Source organism: Procambarus clarkii, chromosome 32, assembly GCF_040958095.1.
Source record: "Procambarus clarkii isolate CNS0578487 chromosome 32, FALCON_Pclarkii_2.0, whole genome shotgun sequence".
Taxonomy (NCBI): Eukaryota; Metazoa; Arthropoda; class Malacostraca; order Decapoda; family Cambaridae; genus Procambarus; species Procambarus clarkii.
The window spans coordinates 23,917,160-23,937,130 of record NC_091181.1 but is presented as its reverse complement, the minus strand read 5'-3'; positions in this window follow the sequence as shown (position 1 = coordinate 23,937,130).

Genomic DNA, 19,971 nt, shown 5'->3' with positions numbered 1-19,971 from the left:
TGGTGGTGGACCACACACAGCAGGAGCTGTCTCCTGCGATGTGTGGTCCAGTGCCCCCAGCTGTTGAAGCTGCAGTTCTCAGGGGCCGAGCTTTGAAGGCACGCCCGTCGGAGGGTTCTGTTGTGATGCGGGATGATAGCTCGGACGACCGGCAGCCTGTCTCCAAGCGCTCGAGGTGAGTTCCGAGTGTCTCCCCTTCGTGGTGTGCATTAGGTGGAGGTGGGAGAGTATGGTGCTCTGGGGTCTCCCATCATGGTTGGCGGTGTTGTGGGGGCTCAGTGTTACCTCCTGTATTGCCCCCTGCGCCTCCTGCTGTTGGCGCACCACAGTGGGAGTGTCCCCTGATGACCGGGACCGTGTCGTGGTGCTGAGGAAGGATGTGCGCCTGGGGGTCTCTGCTCCTGTGCCCGGTGGCGGGGGCCCTGGCACGTCTGCGTCCTCTGTGGGTCCCCCTAGTGCGAGGCCCCGTGAGAAGGCTAGTGTGAAAACCAGTGCCACACCCAGTGCGAATTCCAGAGCGAATCCCAGTGCAAAACCCCTCCCTGTGGTCACGACCTCTGGGGATGTGCTCTGTGAGTCGCAGTGTTTGGAACTCAATTAGGATGACCGGGTGCGTCCGGTCCCATTGGTGCTCTTCTACTATTTGGGTGCCGTGGGTGAAGGGGTTTATTTATGGGGTACCAGATATGATGCCTCGGCCTTGTGCATATCTGATCGACAAGTGTCCGATGACGTCATGCTGATTTGGGAGACTTACTGCTTGCGCTTTCTGGCGCAGGGAAAATATGCATAGTACGTGGGATTGATTTGTGTACTCCCTGTATTTTGTATTTGTTGCCTGTCTGCTGTATGTATGTTTTGTATTCATATTTTTGGCTCGCCCAGTTGGTCGTTGTTTTGTGTTTTGTTTGTACTGTACTGGTTTATTTCATGTTACGTTCCGTGTTTTTTACATGTTACGTTTCTTGTGTTGTTTCTAGAGCTGTTGGGTGTGTGTGTGCTTTCTGGTGTCTGTGTTTGTGTTTCTTTGCCGGTTCCTGCGTGTTCCGGTGTTTTTTCCATGTGTGTTTCGAGTGTGGTTGTAGCATTGTTTCCCGGTTCCTGTGCGTTCCGCTCTTTCATTACCGTGTTTCTTTCCCGCGGGCTAGTTCTGTATATATATATATATATATATATATATATATATATATATATATATATATATATATATATATATATATATATATATATATATATATATATTTTTATGATCGATGTTCCCTTCGGGAATCTTAATTTTACGATGAATAGGAAAACCAGGGATATACTGAACATCTTGTTTCAGATTCTTTACTTTAAAATTCATAACGTTTCGAATACTTCTCGTATTCATCATCAGATCTAAAAGAAAAAACAGAAATCACAATCAAATAACTAGTAAACAAAGAACTCATACTGAATATAATTGCCTATCAAAGAAAGGAAAATGCTTAATAAAACAAAACACTTAAGCGCACTTAAGTGATCAATACAAATAAAACTTATTAACTGTCACATATATAAAAGCTAATTTAAAAATCCATTAGACTACAAGACGAAATTTATAACTACTAAAACAAACCATTCTATTTAACTTGCGTGAAGTGATCAGAAGTGAAACTTGATACCTAACACATAGATACTAAACACTATAACAAATATTCATATAATGACTACAAATCTACAAAAAATGTATATAAAATACAAACAGAATATTCGACAATTATAAAGTACTAACCAAAATCTTATAAAAACTCAAATATTAAATAAAATTAAATACCAAAAAATGTATTATATATCCTAAATAAAAGATTATAATAATGTACAATGTCAAGACTTGAAATAAGTAAGAAAGGGCAAAGGCATGATAAACGAAACAAAATTATAATAAAATTAAACTACCAAAATGAACTATAAATCAATTTACAGGGCCTACTGTGCACTATACAGTGTACAATTAAACAGCTGACAGGTTGCTATTTAACAGAGGCCGCAGCTCCTTTATATATAAGGATTCCATTACTCTCAAATCTGACTGGCCATTCATAAAAGTGTCCAGAATTTTAAAATCAGATTCCAGCAGAGAATGATTAAACTCATAACAATGGTTTCTAATCTCCGAAAATGCTGGTTTAGACAATGGTAATCTAGTCCTAAAAGATAATCCCCGGTGCTCAAGTATCCTAATCTTAAAGTTCCGAATGGAACTCCCGATATATCCAGCATTACAGCTGGTACAATTATACATATATACGACATTTGAGCACAAGGGGGTAGGCACTTTATCTTTAAATTTAAAATAAGAGCCTATGGTATTTGTGTTGACAAAAATAAATCTAAAGTCTACTTGAGGATAACAATGCTGCAACAGTCTCCTCAAACGACTCCTTACAGAAAAAATAATAGTGCCATAAAATGGTAATTTAATATATTTAAGATCCCTTTCCACTGTAGTAATCCTACACGATGGGTGAAACTTCTTATTTAAGAAATTCCTTATAAAGGTATAAACCATATGCAAAGGATAACCATTATTTGAAAAAAAATTCACAAGAAAATTAATTTCTTTATCAAAGTTATTCCAATTTGAACATAAAACAAAGGCCCTATTCAGTAGTGTTAATTGCATTTTTCTTAAAAATATCAGGAACAAAAGAATTAAAATTTAAACCTAAACCAGTAAAAGTTGGTTTCCAAAAAACATTAGTGTTGAACCCATTAAGGTTATTCACTTATACATCAAGAAACGACAATGAATTGTCCACTTCACACTCTGCAGTAAAACGTATATTACTATGTTGTGCATTAAGATACTCTCTAAATTTCTCAATATGACATTGGTCCCTAAACAACAAAAAAGTGTCATCTACATATCTCCTGTACAAGACTGGTTTAAAGGCCAAAGGACAATTATCAAGCCAATTTATTTCATGAAAACTCAAAAAAGCATTAGCCAGTGCAGGACCTAAAGGAGACCCCATTGCTACTCCATCAATTTGTTTATAATATTTATTATTAAACATAAAGACGGAGTCTTTAACCGCTATTTCTAACAGCCGTCTGAATATTTTACTACAAAATCCAGACACTAAGTTAGTGTCAGCAAATAATTGATTTACACAGATATCAATGGTTTCTAACAAAGGAATATTAGTAAAAAGTGATTCAACATCGAAACTGGCCATTATAGTTGGGAACTCAAAATTTAAAGAGGAAAGTTCTTTTACAAAATCCTGAGAATTTCTCACACTAAATTCATTATGCGTTAATGGTTCTAATAATGGAACAAGAAACTTTGCCAGTTTTAGGTCCTGCACTGGCTAATGCTTTTTTGAGTTTTCATTAAATAAATTGGCTTGATAATTGTCCTTTGGCCTTTAAACCAGTCTTGTACAGGAGATATGTAGATGACACTTTTTTGTTATTCAAGGACCAATGTCATATTGAGAAATTTAGAGAGTATCTTAATGCACAACATAGTAATATACGTTTTACTGCAGAGTGTGAAGTGGACAATTCATTGTTGTTTCTTGATGTAAAAGTGAATAACCTTAATGGGTTCAACACTAATGTTTTTAGGAAACCAACTTTTACTGGTTTAGGTTTAAATTTTAATTCTTTTGTTCCTGATATTTTTAAGAAAAATGCAATTAACACTACTGAATAGGGCCTTTGTTTTATGTTCAAATTGGAATAACTTTGATAAAGAAATTAATTTTCTTGTGAATTTTTTTTCAAATAATGGTTATCCTTTGCATATGGTTTATACCTTTATAAGGAATTTCTTAAATAAGAAGTTTCACCCATCGTGTAGGATTACTACAGTAGAAAGGGATCTTAAATATATTAAATTACCATTTTATGGCACTATTATTTTTTCTGTAAGGAGTCGTTTGAGGAGACTGTTGCAGCATTGTTATCCTCAAGTAGACTTTAGATTTATTTTTGTCAACACAAATACCATAGGCTCTTATTTTAAATTTAAAGATAAAGTGCCTACCCCCTTGTGCTCAAATGTCGTATATATGTATAATTGTTCCAGCTGTAATGCTGGATATATCGGGAGTTCCATTCGGAACTTTAAGATTAGGATACTTGAGCACCGGGGATTATCTTTTAGGACTGGATTACCATTGTCTAAACCAGCATTTTCGGAGATTAGAAACCATTGTTATGAGTTTAATCATTCTCTGCTGGAATCTGATTTTAAAATTCTGGACACTTGTATGAATGGCCAGTCAGATTTGAGAGTAATGGAATCCTTATATATAAAGGAGCTGCGGCCTCTGTTAAATAGCAACCTTTCAGCTGTTCAATTGTACACTGTATAGTGCACAGTAGGCCCTGTAAATTGATTTATAGTTCATTCTGGTAGTTTAATTTTATTATAATTTTGTTTCGTTTACCATATCTTTGCCCTTTCTTACTTATTTCAAGTCTTGACATTGTACATTATTATAATCTTTTATTTAGGATATATAATATAATTTTTTGGTATTTAATTTTATTTAATATTTGAGTTTTTATAAGATTTTGGTTAGTACTTTATAATTGTCGATTATTCTGTTTGTATTTTATATACATTTTTTGTAGATTTGTAGTCATTATATGAATATTTGTTATAGTGTTTAGTATCTATGTGCTAGGTATCAAGTTTCACTTCTGATCACTTCACGTAAGTTTAATAGAATGGTTTGTTTTAGAAGTTATAAATTTCGTCTTGTAGTCTAATGGATTTTTAAATTAGCGTTTATATATGTGACAGTTAATAAGTTTTATTTTGTATTGATCACTTTAAGTGCGCTAAAGTGTTTTGTTTTTTAAGCATTTTCCGTTCTTTGATAGGCAATTATATTCAGTATGAGTTCTTAGTTTACTAGTTATTTGATTGTGATTTCTGTTTTTTCTTTTAGATCTGATGATGAATACGAGTATTCGAAACGTTATGCATTTTAAAGTAAAGAATCTGAAACAAGATGTTCAGTATATCCCTGGTTTTCCTATTCATCGTAAAATTAAATATATATATATATATATATATATATATATATATATATATATATATATATATATATATATATATATATATATATATATATATATATATAGATAATATGATGTATCTTTGTATTTCTTGTGTTATTTCAGTGTTTCTTGTTTTGCGTTGGTTTGTATTTCAGTTTTGTGTTTCCTTTCTGTATTGTCCTCATGTTTTTGCCTTTATGCTTTCCACGGATCACTGCTTGTACTGTTTTTGTCGGATTTATTGTATTTATTGTGCTTTATCAATTAAATGAAAAAAATCACCCCACTCCCAAAACCACCCAACCCACAACCAACACACCACCCAACCCACACCCAACACACCAACCACCCCACACTCAACACACCACCCAACCCACACCCAACACACCACCCAACCCACACCCAACACACCAACCACCCCACACCCAACACACCAACCACCCCCACACCCAACACACCAACCACCCCACACCCAACACACCACCCAACCCACACCCAACACACCGACCACCCCACACCCAACCAACCCGTTCTCACACAAGACAGCACATATATGACTTAATGCTTAAAGTCAATATGTTGAATATGAATTAGTAAATATGTGATATATTCCCAGTTACTTTTTTTACCAAGGCCCAAACTCTTCCTCACGTACCAATTTACGTGTCACAGTACCCGTCCGTCAACATAGATAGCAGAATATTCGTGATTGGTTCAATTATAAGGAAAATTGTAGTTTTCATGTCCCACATGGGTTGTGAAATTTACCTACTATTGTCCATGCTCTTATAATATTACAGATCAGCTATATCCTATTGAAGGCTCGTAGTTTTGTCTTGAGAAATATTAGTTGTTCTTAGTAAATTATAATAAGCACTAAAAATTATTACATAGAATAACAGTCCTTCACCAATAAATATTATATACCATAGTTTGCGCTTTACAAATCTTTAAAGGATGTTTTGTAGGAACGCTAACAGAAAACGAATGTTACGTTGGAATGTCTATGGGGTAAACTACTGCAAACAGGACGGTATTGTGTCTACTATACCAACTATAGCTAGGATATATTGTCCACTACCACCTGTTAGGTGGGAAAGGGGTCCAATACCACCCACAGGATGGGTATGAGGGTCACATCCACCCACAGGATGAGTATGGGGATCACATCCACCCACAGGAAGGGTATGGGGTCCAATACCACCCACAGGATGAGTATGGCGTCCACTACAACCCACAGGATGGGTATGGGGCTCCAACCACCCATAGAATGGGTATGGGGCTCCAACCACAAATAAAATGGGTATAGGGTCCAATAACACCCACTGGATGTGTATGGCGTCCATTGCCGCGCGTCGAGCTCGAAAACCGCAGCATTCATCTCAGAACCATGCCTATTTCACACAGATTCCTTAATAAACGTAAGAGTTTTATATGTCACAAGAAAGATATAAATATAAGCTTCATTCTAAATACCTTACCATGGGCATATTTAAATTTAAAGCGAAGATACGTGTACTTTTATAATAGCCGAGCTTTAACCCCGGACAGATTGATCGACCGAGCAACTCTCTCTCAGAACAATGTTTATTTCAAGTGAATTCGTTAATAAACATATGTTTTATATGTCTCAAGAAAGGCAGACATATAAGCTTCACTTTAAACACTTTACCATAGACATATTTAAAGTTCTAATGAAGATACATGTATTTTAAAAATTACGGAGCTCCCACCCCGTACAGACTGAACGACAGAGCAACTCTCTCTCAGATCAATGTTTATTTCACGTAAATTCGTTAATAAACACAAATGTTTTATATGTCTTAGGCAAGATAGAAATAAGAGCTTCATTTTAAATACATTACAATAGACATATTTATAGCTCAAGTGAAGATACATATGTTTTTATAGTAGCGCTCAGTAGCTTGTCGGGCATGGAGTGCAGACGCCTACGCACTTGCCGATATATTGTATAATTAACAAAGATACGCTAATGAAGCCTAAAATCTTATATGCCTCCAGAAAGACCGAGATATGAACATTATTATGATTTCACCAAATGAAATATATCATGTTCGAGAACAAAGATATATCAATTTTAAATTAAGTTTCGACTCTTGCTCGGGCGAGAGAGAGGGAGCGACTCTCGCCCCATCTATTGGAGATTCTGTCCACTAAAGACCCAAAGCAACTCAAACCCTCCTAGCATTATTTAAGTAATGAAGTAATATGGTATATTTACTATAATGTGGGTGCTGAATGCAGAACATGAGAAAACATATAGTTACTCCAAACTAATATAATTTCATTATGAAATAAGTAAATAAGTAGCATCAAAGGAAGTCGACGGTCCAAGCGTCAATGTTGTGGAGCGACTTATCCAAGATATATCGTTGTTTGGAAAGTGTTTGTTGGCATATCCAGTTGTCGCACTTCTCTGCACAAATTATCACAAATTTAAATTATAATGTTAACAAGTAGAATACGTATTTTTAATAAAATCTAACATAACTAGCCAGAAAACATTTAACATTTATTAAAAAAATATATGTTTGGAAGTTAAATCGACTTCATAGGACAATAGTTTTGTTATATGTACTCGTTATTCGTTTACATGCGTTCGCTACTTAAACTACCATGTACTGTACTTATGTAAAATCTCCCATGTCTCTTCGCTCATCTCACCGAACCCTACAGGCTCTTTGATATATTGTTTAATTAATTGAGATTCACAAATAAAGCTTATAATTGTATATGTTATCAAAAAGGCAGAGCTTATTTTAGTTCATTTATTATGCACCCCATACCCATCCTATGAGCGATAGTGGAGTGTTACAGAGGCACATAATGGGCTCAGGGACTGAGCCCCACAATTCATATAGCCAAGCAAGTTATAATCTTGATAAGCTAGTTACAAAAGTCAATGCACATTGTCACATCAACAATGGGCTCGAGTCCGACCACAAGTACAGTTTATAATTTAAGCAACTGACATATATGGAGGGCTAGTGTCACAATTGATATGTTTATCCTACACATAACCCCCTCTCCCCCATCCAATGGGCAACGGTGGATAGGTTACAATCAAGTCATTTTTTGCATTTTATTCAGAGAAATGGACCCCCATACCGACACTATGAGGGGTAGTGGACTATTAGCGGTAGTGGACACTATGCAAACACGATGGGCGGTAGTTGACTTCATAGCGACCCTGTGGGCGGTATTGGACCCCCCTACCAACCCTGTGGGCGGTATTGGACCCCCTACCGACCCTGTGGGCGGCAGTGGACCCTATATACTAATCCTGTTGGCTATACTGGACCCTATACTCATCCTGTGGGCGGCAATGGACGCCATACACATCCAGTGGGTGTTATTGGACCCCATACTTATAATGTGGGTGGTTGGAGCCCCATACCCATCCTGTGGGTGATAGTGGACGCCATACTCATCCTGTGGATGGTATTAAACCCCATACCCATCCTGTGGGTGGTTGTGAGCCCCATACCCCATCCTGTGGGATGTAGTGGACGCCATACACATCCAGTGGATGGTATTGGACCCCATACCCTTCCTGTGGGTGGAAGTGATCCCCATACCCATCCTGTGGGTGGATGTGACCCTCATACCCATCCTGCGGGTGGTATTGGACCCCTTACCCACCTAACAGGTGGTATTGGACCCTATACCCATCCAATATTTGGTATAGTAGACACCATACCATGCTAATTGCAGTAGTTTACCCAATACGCACGCTCGAACGCTCATCCGCTCCTGACGACCCTGCTCCCCCTCCAACTTTATCAGCTGCTCCTTGAGCCCACAACATCCCTAACATGATGTAACAACCCCAGAAGGCAGCTAAGTACCCAGTGACCTAAATGTGACCGAAATATTCGACAAAACCTAACCTACTACCTCATCTCGACCTCATTAGTGTTGCTCCCTGGAGGAAGCTAACCTGACGTTTGCTGCTGCCATATCAACAAGTCTACCCCATCTGCTGCATACATCTCTGCTGCTACCATGCTAAACAATTCTAAGCTCGGCAAGGCCGTAAAGAATGATAGCACACCTATCAGGATGAACCCAACCAGCCAAGCTAGCAACAGGAATAATGCGGCTGTCTCCCCCTTAGGGGCTACCGGGGGGAGTACCGACCCTCCCTGCGTCAACAATAACAAACCTTCCCAGCTGATTGAAGTGTCGTCACTGACTCGAGCCTTACAACAGTTATGTAACCATATGGAGCAACTTAAACGAGCTGCCTCCCCATGTACTGACTTTAAGCGTCCCGCTGATAATCCATGGCTCAGATTATTGACTCAAATACATGATGACCAAAAGTCTATAATCCGAGAGCAGTCGGACCTGATAATGAAGCTTCAGAGTGATGCTTTGGCAATGCACAAGGCTAACCAAGATCTGTCTGCCAGAGTCGGCCACCTCGAACATGAATTAAGCTCTCTTCGGATCTCGGTTACTAACTTTAAACCAGCAGAAACCTCTAAGAAGCAAGAAGAGATGTTACAAAAGTTAGAGAACCACTTTAACTCCCTACAACAGCAACAAACTGCAACCCAAGACGAATCAGACCAACTTAAGCTCCTTGATTCTGTCATCATCTCATCACAGGATTTTCCCCATGAAACTGACAGAGAAGACTGTACTGCCATCGTGATCCAGGAATTGCGTACTAAGTTGAATTATTCAATCGAAGCAAGAGACATTAAGTCAGCTTATAGAGTGGGTACCAAATCATCTGGTGCAAACAACAGAAGGATACGCGTGAAGTTAGATAGCTGCTCCCGCAAGTCAGACCTTATCACTGCTGCAGTCGCTAGGAAATCCAAGGTTTATGTGAACGAATGTCTTACCAGATTCAGACAAAATCTCTTATTTAAACTACGTGGAATTCGCAATAGATCCACTGCTATTAAACATTGTTTTGTGCGCGATGGTAAAATAATAGCTAGGAAGACTGACTCTGGAAAAACTTATGTCATAACCACTGAAGCACACCTCACTTCTTTCCTGGATGACTGTGGGATATCAGCTGAATAACCAGAACATAATTTGTAGTCTCACATACAACCAAAGTGTACTTAAGCTCTGCCTTTCCTTTCCAAAGGTGTTTATTTTTATTTTTATTTTAATTTTTACTTTATTTTTTGTTTGTCATCTTTGCCTGTTTTATACTCTTAATTATTTGTTCTTAGTTAATCCCCTTGTCACTAAACCTAGGGTTTTTTATTACCCTGTTAATTAACCATTACTAAGCTAATTATCTTCAAGATCATTTTTTTTATGATTATTATTTTTCTTATTATTTTTTATTTTACATTTATATTGTCAGTCCCTACTGATTTTTTGTGTTTTATTTTATGTAACTTCTGTGTCCTCCCTGCTATCTATTGGATCTTTATTTTACTTCTAAATTGTTACTATTTTATTGTATCTGCTCTTATTCTTGTGTTTTGCTTTATCGTGTATCTTGTATCGTGATCCCTCTGCATCTCTATGCACACTGATATTGATCCTGATCAAAATCTTCTGTCTCATATCTATACCAACCAGCACATTGATCATCACTATTGTAAGTATTTCACAGCACACCAGGCTAAAAACAAACTCCAAAATAGCACCTATCTATCAGTTTATAACCAAAATGTTAGATCACTTGGTAAACATTTTGACGATTTAAATGCACTACTCACAGCACTAGGTACTAACCTATCGTTCATTATTTTAACAGAAACTTGGCTAAATAAAGACTATACCCAACTCTACAACTTAGCTGGTTATAAAGCCATTCATAACTGTAGGCCTAATAAAAAAGGTGGTGGCACAGCTATATATTACCGAGATACATTTATCTGCAACAGTGTTATTAGTGACAGAGATGACTACTGTGAATATACTTTTGCTCAGTTTACAATTAAATCCCTTAAATCCTCTTTGACTATTGGAGCCATCTATAGATTTCCTAATACTAACATAGCTTCTTTCTCAGACAACCTAAGGAATCTTATTATAAACAACAATCTCAACAAAAACCACATCATTCTGGGAGGAGACTTTAATATTGACCTGGGTCAACAAAACTGCTCTCCAGTTGACTATTTCCTTAACAGCATGAACTCCTGTATGCTAATCCCCACTATCACCAAACCTACCCGAGTCACTCAAACATCAGCCACTACCTTGGACCACATATGGACAAACATAACAGCTCCCCTTGTATCTGGTATAATCTACGACAGAACAACTGACCACTATCCTACCTTTCTCATAGCGAACATGGACATAACACCACCAAAAAGCAAGAAACTTTCATTTAGGCTACACAGTGAATCAGCTTTAGACAATCTTACAGAGGCACTTCACAATATTAACTGGGATTCTGAATTCAATAATACCCATGATATAAATTCATTAGCTAACCTCTTCCTCTCCAAAACTCTAAGCCTCTACAACCTTCATTGTCCCCTTCTTACAAAGCAAGTAACTGACAAAAGATTAAACAATCCATGGCTCACAAGTGGCATTCTCAACTCAATCAACAAGAAACATGAATATGAAAAGAAAGTTAGGATTGGCCTAGTTTCAAAGGAAGTAGCTAAAAGGTACTCATCAATGCTTACCAGTATCATAAGAAAGGCAAAACTTGCATATTATGTGAATAGATTCAATGAAGCAAAAGGCAACATGAAAAACACTTGGAAAACTATCTCTAGTATCCTAGGAACTAAACAACACTCACATAACCAAATAAAACTCTACAAGGATGGGGATATACCGTCAACTGATTTAGAAATGGCAAATGAATTTAATAGTTTCTTTTCATCGGTTGGTGCTAATCTTGCCAGTAAAATCCCACAGACTCAGACACATATTAACACATATCTCTCAGGCAGCTATCCAAACTCTCTTCTCCTTTCACCAATCAGCCCGGCAGATGTTGTGTCCATCATACACTCTCTAAAAACCAAGGCAGGGAACACCAGTGAAATTCCGTCCATTGTGTACAAGAGAGCCTCCCATGCCCTTGCCCCACCCATAGCACTACTGTTCAACAAATCTATAGAGTGTCACACCTTCCCTGATATCCTCAAAAAAGCAAGAGTAACGCCAGTCCATAAAGGAGGCAATCCGGCGGACATAAACAATTATAGACCAATATCAAATCTACCCATTCTATCAAAAATATTTGAAAAAATTATTTACAAACAGCTCTATTCCTACCTCGTAAAATTCGACATACTCAGCCCCTGCCAGTTTGGCTTCCGGTCCCAAAAGAGTACCAATGATGCAATCATTAGTCTCCTTGACATTATCTACTCAGCCCTTGACAAAAATGAGTTTCCGATTGGACTCTTCATTGACCTAAGAAAAGCCTTTGATACTGTTAATCACAACTACCTCTTACTTAAACTCCAGCATTATGGAATCCGAGGCCTTGCCCTTGACTACATCCTATCCTATCTTAGTGACAGACATCAATATGTAACCATCAATGATACAACTTCTTCCACTCTACCAATTACCGTTGGAGTGCCACAGGGCAGCATCTTAGGACCTCTTCTATTTCTTATATATATAAACGATCTGCCTAATGTCTCTAATATTCTCAAACCTATATTGTTTGCTGACGATACTACCCTTATCTACTCAAACCTCAACCCACATACACTAAATAATGTTGTGAATAATGAATTAAAAAAAGTCCACTTATGGATGTCAACGAACAAACTAACATTAAACATCGAAAAGACTTACTACATCTTATTTGGAAGCAAATCATCAAATGCAATTCAGCTACAGATAGACAACATTAACATCAGTAATAAAAATGATGGCAAGTTTCTTGGCCTATTCCTAGACAAGAGACTCAACTTCAGCACCCACATTCAACACATAACTAAGAAAGTCTCTAAGACAGTTGGTATACTCTCTAAAATCAGATATTATGTTCCTAACTCTGCTCTCCTCTCACTATATTATGCACTAATCTACCCCTATCTTAATTATGGTATCTGTGCATGGGGGTCTACCACTGCAAACCACCTTAAGCCCATCATCACACAGCAAAAATCTGCTATCAGAATAATAACTAACTCTGCTTTCAGACAACACTCAGCTCCCTTGTTTAAATCTCTAAACTTGCTAAATATTAACTCCCTCCACACATTCTCTTGTGTCAACTACATTTACAAAACCCTGTTCTTAAATGCAAACCATGCTCTGAAACTCTCCCTGGACAGATGTAATAGGACCCATTATCACCACACCAGAAATAAATATCTCTTTGATATCCCCAGGGTCAAACTTAATCTGTGTAAACACTCTATGCAAATTAAGGGACCTAGTCTATGGAACTCACTCCCTAGTGAATTGAAAAACTGTAAAACTTTTGCCTTATTTAAAAGCAAAACCAAAAAGTACCTAACTTCATCTATTTAGTTTCCTACACTGAGCTTTAAATTTGCTCTGTACCTAGTGGTACCCAATCTCCTAATTTTTATGTAATATCAAACAACCTTATCATTGTGTTCATTGCTGTCTTCTTTTATGTGCTAGCCATATGCTGTATTGTGACTACCAATTTTTGTCAACTACCATTCAAGCTGTCATTGCAATCAATCTTATATTGTTTCTGCTGTATTGTGCCTACCAATTTGTTGTCAACTACCATTTTAAGCTGTCATTGCAATCAATCATAGCTACCTATGTGCTTTAATATACTGTACCTATAATTTTCTCTCATCTTTTTTTTTTCATTCCATGTAATCTGTTATCATTTTTTTGTCTATAAATTTTGCAAGTATTTACCTCCATAAAATTTTCTTAGATTAAGGACCTGCCCGAAACGCTGCGCGTGCTAGTGGCTTTACAAGACTGTAATTACCATAATTGTATCCTCACATTCCTTATGTACATTCTTGTATACGCATAAATAAATAAATAAATAAATAAATAAATAAACATTGCAACGTAATATCGTTTTCTGTTAGCGTTCCTACAAAACATCCTTTAAAGATTTTTAAAGCACAAACTATGGTATAAAATATTGATTGGTGAAGCACTGTTATTCTATGTAATAATTTATAGTGCTTATTATAATTTACTAAGAACAACTAATATTTCTCATAACAAAACTACGAGCCTTCAATAGGATATAGCTGATCTGTAATATTCTAAGAGCATGGACAATAGTAGGTAAATTTCACAACCCATGTGGGACCTGAAAACTACAATTTTCATTATAATTGAACCAATCACGACTATTCTGCTATCAACGATGATGGACGGGTACTGTGAGACGTAAATTGGTACGTGAGGAAGAGTTTGGGCCTTGGTAAAAAAGGTAACTGGGAATATATCACATATGTACTAAATCACATTCAACATATTGACTTTAAGCATTAAGTCATATATGTGCTGTCTTGTGTGAGAACGGGTTGCCTACTTCAAGCCCATCATCACCCAGCAAAAATCTGCTATCAGGACAATAACAAACTCTGCCTCAGACAACACACAGCTCCCCTGTTTAAATCCCTCAACATGCTAAACATAAATTCACTCCATACATTCTCCTGTGTCAATTACATTTATAAAACCCTTTTGTTAAGTGCAAACCCTGTTCTGAAACTCTTCCTGGACAGATGTATTAGATCACATACTCACCACACCAGACATAAATATCTCTTTGATATTCCCAAAGCCAAACTTAATGTGTGTAAACACTCTATGCAAATAAAGGGACCTAGTCTAAGAAACTCACTCCCTAATGAATTGAAAAGCTGCTCAACTTTTGCCTTATTCAAAAATAAAACCAAAAAGAACCTAATTATCTTCATAGTTTCCTACCTAGTACTTTTAACTCGCACTGTATCTAGTGTTACCAAATCCCCCAATATATGTACCTAAGCCATATTACTCTACCATTGTAATCTTTGATATCATCTGATATCATGGTTGTTATATTGAGTGCATATTCTACTGCATTATTCCTTGAAATGATCTTCAAATTGTGCTACAGTGAACCAATGTATAACCCTGATATTTTATTCTAATGTACCTAGAAATCCTTGTTCATTATAGTGTTTTGTTATTATTGCGTATTATTCTAATCTATATTTTTGTTGACCTGTAAAAGTTTTGTCAATTTTACTGTAATTTATCTGCTTAAAATTACCTGTACCTGTACCTGTAAAGTAAAGCTGTAAAGTACCTATAAACATTTGTTGTCAATTCTACTGTAAATTATCTACTTAAAGTTATGTTAGTTTAAGGACTTGCCCAAAACGCTATGCGTGTTAGTGGCGTTACAAGATTGTAAAATCAACACAATTCCTATCTTCTCTCTTAACCCCCAATGTACCTCCTTGTATATAACATAAATAAATAAATAAATACACCAGCTCCCCCTGCCCACAAAAACAGCGTGGAGCTTACCAAGACTAAACCAGGTGGAGGGGGCACATGGCCCTCTGCCATCGGCCATGGTGGAGGGTGTGATGGCCTCCGTCCAGGTGGAGGGGGCACATGGCCCTCTGCCATCGGCCATGGTGGAGGGGGCACATGGCCCTCTGCCATCGGCCATGGTGGAGGGGGCACATGGCCTCCGGCCAGGTGGAGGGGGCACATGGCCCTCTGCCATCGGCCATTATGGAGGGGGCACATGGCCCTCTGCCATCGGCCATGGTGGAGGGGGCACATGGCCCTCTGCCATCGGCCATGGTGGAGGGGGCACATGGCCTCCGTCCAGGTGGAGGGGGCACATGGCCCTCTGCCATCGGCCATGGTGGAGGGGGCACATGGCCTTCGTCCAGGTGGAGGGGGCACATGGCCCTCTGCCATCGGCCATGGTGGAGGGGGCACATGGCCTCCGTCCAGGTGGAGGGGGGCACATGGCCCTCTGCCATCGGCCATGGTGGAGGGGGCACATGGCCTCCGTCCAGGTGGAGGGGGGCACATGGCCCTCTGCCATCGGCCATGGTGGAGGGTGTGATGGCCTCCGTCCAGGTGGAGGGGGCACATGGCCCTCTGCCATCGGCCATGGTGGAGGGGGCACATGGCCTCCGTCCAGGTGGAGGGGGCACATGGCCCTCTGCCATCGGCCATGGTGGAGGGGGCACACGGCCCTCTGCCATCGGCCATGGTGGAGGGGGCACATGGCCTCCGTCCAGGTGGAGGGGGCACATGGCCCTCTGCCATCGGCCATGGTGGAGGGGGCACATGGCCTTCGTCCAGGTGGAGGGGGCACATGGCCCTCTGCCATCGGCCATGGTGGAGGGGGCACATGGCCTCCGTCCAGGTGGAGGGGGGCACATGGCCCTCTGCCATCGGCCATGGTGGAGGGGGCACATGGCCTCCGTCCAGGTGGAGGGGGGCACATGGCCCTCTGCCATCGGCCATGGTGGAGGGTGTGATGGCCTCCGTCCAGGTGGAGGGGGCACATGGCCCTCTGCCATCGGCCATGGTGGAGGGGGCACATGGCCTCCGTCCAGGTGGAGGGGGCACATGGCCCTCTGCCATCGGCCATGGTGGAGGGGGCACATGGCCTCCGTCCAGGTGGAGGGGGCACATGGCCCTCTGCCATCGGCCATGGTGGAGGGGGCACATGGCCTCCGTCCAGGACAGAGGTATGGCTGGGGGCAACAAGAAAATAGGTCAACGTAATCGCTCCCCCCCCCCCCCACCCCATTGCATCCAGTAAGCACACTGTGAGCAATGATGGCAAGAGTGTCCGTGTTTCCACTGATAAGGCCTAAAGAGTAAACAGGCCCCAAACCAGCACAGCAGAAAGTAGTGCTCCAACACAACTGGACACCTTCTGGCCAATGCTTAAGGCCTTGGTCACGGAATTGGTCGAAAGTTTGCTGTCGAAACACGGTATCAAACAAACCACAGAGACTCGAAAGACAATTGAGCACAAGCTCAAGAAAGTCGAAAAAACAATATCCCCACCTCCAAGAACGCAGGGCAGGAAACACTCTCCTAAAAACCAGGTAGAGTCCAGTACTTCTGAAAGCGACCTTGATGAGTCTTTGTCAAGTACACCAAGATCCTCAACTCCGATTTAAACTTCCATGATGAGTTCGTCTGACTCCATGAATTCCACGGTAATATCAGCAAGTTTCAACGACCAGGAGGACTAAAGATCCTGCAATAGAATGTTCAAGGGCTGCGCACAAAATTGCAACACTTGCAATGCATAGCAGCATCCAAAGGCATAGCCATCTTGATATTATAGGAGAGCCTGCTTCGAGTTGGATTAGAACCTAAAATCTCAGGCTATCGAGGCTTCTTCCTTCCATGGGTCAACGGGCAATCCAAGGAATGTGCAATCTATGTGAAATGTGACCTGATTTCCAAGCCCATAACCAGCCCACCCGATTGTGAAGCAGAGACAGAGGTAATGGGAGTAACCATTGAGCTAAGACACGACAAACGGGAAGTGTTTAATTTTTACAGGTCCTCACATGTTGAGATTGATCTCTCGGTCTTATTTGGCCACGCGACCACCTCAAACACAAAAATTTGTGGTGATTTCAATGCCCATCAGTAAGTACTTCATTCATAATGATGTGCTGTCCGAAATCTTAGCGAAGTATCCAAAATTTGCTTACTGTAGGTAATGCATGCACATGACTTTAAAGCTGCCGCCCAGTTGGGTGGGTGTGGAACATGACTGTAAAGCTGCCGCCCAGTTGGGTGGGTGTAGAACATGACTGTAAAGCTGCCGCCCAGTTGGGTGGGTGTGGAGCACATGACTGTAAAGCTGCCGCCCAGTTGGGTGGGTGTGGAGCACATGACTGTAAAGCTGCCGCCCAGTTGGGTGGGTGTGGAGCACATGACTGTAAAGCTGCCGCCCAAGTCACATGGTGTCAATGTACCATGGGAGAGTGTGCCTGTAAGACACATGGTGGTGATGTACCCTGGGAGAGTGTGCCTGTAAGACACATGGTGGTGATGTACCATGGGAGAGTGTGCCTGTAAGACACATGGTGGTGATGTACCATGGGAGAGTGTGCCTGTAAGACACATGGTGGTGATGTACCATGGGAGAGTGTGCCTGTAAGACACATGGTGGTGATGTACCATGGGAGAGTGCCTGTAAGACACATGGTGGTGATGTACCATGGGAGAGTGTGCCTGTAAGACACATGGTGGTGATGTACCATGGAAGAGTGTGCCTGTAAGACACATGGTGGTGATGTACCATGGGAGAGTGTGCCTGTAAGACACATGGTGGTGATGTACCATGGGAGAGTGTACCTGTAAGACACATGGTGGTGATGTACCATGGGAGAGTGTGCCTGTAAGACACATGGTGGTGATGTACCATGGGAGAGTGCCTGTAAGACACATGGTGGTGATGTACCATGGGAGAGTGTGCCTGTAAGACACATGGTGGTGATGTACCATGGGAGAGTGCCTGTAAGACACATGGTGGTGATGTACCATGGAAGAGTGTGCCTGTAAGACACATGGTGGTGATGTACCATGGGAGAGTGTACCTGTAAGACACATGGTGGTGATGTACCATGGGAGAGTGTGCCTGTAAGACACATGGTGGTGATGTACCATGGGAGAGTGTGCCTGTAAGACACATGGTGGTGATGTACCATGGGAGAGTGTGCCTGTAAGACACATGGTGGTGATGTACCATGGGAGAGTGTGCCTGTAAGACACATGGTGGTGATGTACCATGGGAGAGTGTGCTTGTCAGACACATGGTGGTGATGTACCATGGGAGAGTGTGCCTGTAAGACACACAGTGGTGATGTACCATGGGAGAGTGTGCCTGTAAGACACATGGTGGTGATGTACCCTGGGAGAGTGTGCCTGTAAGACACATGGTGGTGATGTACCATGGGAGAGTGTGCCAGTAAGACACATGGTGGTGATGTACCATGGGAGAGTGTGCCTGTAAGACACATGGTGGTGATGTACCATGGGAGAGAAAGCCTGTAAGACGCATAGACATACACCCCGAAATGCTACGCGTGCTACTGGCTGTACAAGAATGTAAGAACTCTTGTATACAAAAATATAAAAAAATATAAAAAATAAAGTAATATACAGTATAATAATATATTACTGTATTATATCATAATTGCTATTGGTTAGCTCTCTAAGTTTTCTCAACCATTACATGGGTTACTGTGTGCATGTGTTTAACAATGGGGGGGGGGTGAGGGGGGCCGGGGCCATGCAGGCTTCACATTCAGCTGTAATTAGGTCAGTTTCAGTCTCATCTGTCCTGCACCTCGCAGTGTTCTACAATGTTAAAGATTTTTCTTTTAAACCATTTCATATATTAATGGGCCCCGGAGACATCATCTATAACTTTTGTTACTCCTCTGCATGAACCTTTTTTTCTAATTTCACCCAAAAAATCATAAAACTTTTTCCTTGAAAGATTATCAGCTACTTTTAATCTCACAATATTATCTTTCTCTTTCTTAATCCTCTTTCTTGATGATATTGAGCCCTGGTGCCACACCTGAGCTGGGGCCACCAACCGTCTCTGGGGCTCCCTGCATCTTTCCGCAGATTATGCCAAAAGGTTTAGGGCCTGCTGCCTCTTTCCGTAGGTCGTGCTGAAACGTCTGCAGTACCCTGCATCTTTTTGTGGGTTATGCCAAAAGGTAGATCTATTTTGAAATTCCCTAACATGATTATTCCAACCAGGCATACTACTTCTTTAATTGGTTATAAGATAAATACTCTCTTCCCCTGCCCTATCTAGCACTGACACGACAGATGTGAAAAAGTCCATGAGATTGTTCTGATGCAAATTGGACTGAATAATATTGCAGCCAATTGCATCGCTTATGATTTGAGTATTCGTTAAGCAGGCATTTAAACTTATCCAGGTCAGCAAGAGTCGCCTTCCTACGTTTAGGTGTGTTCTAG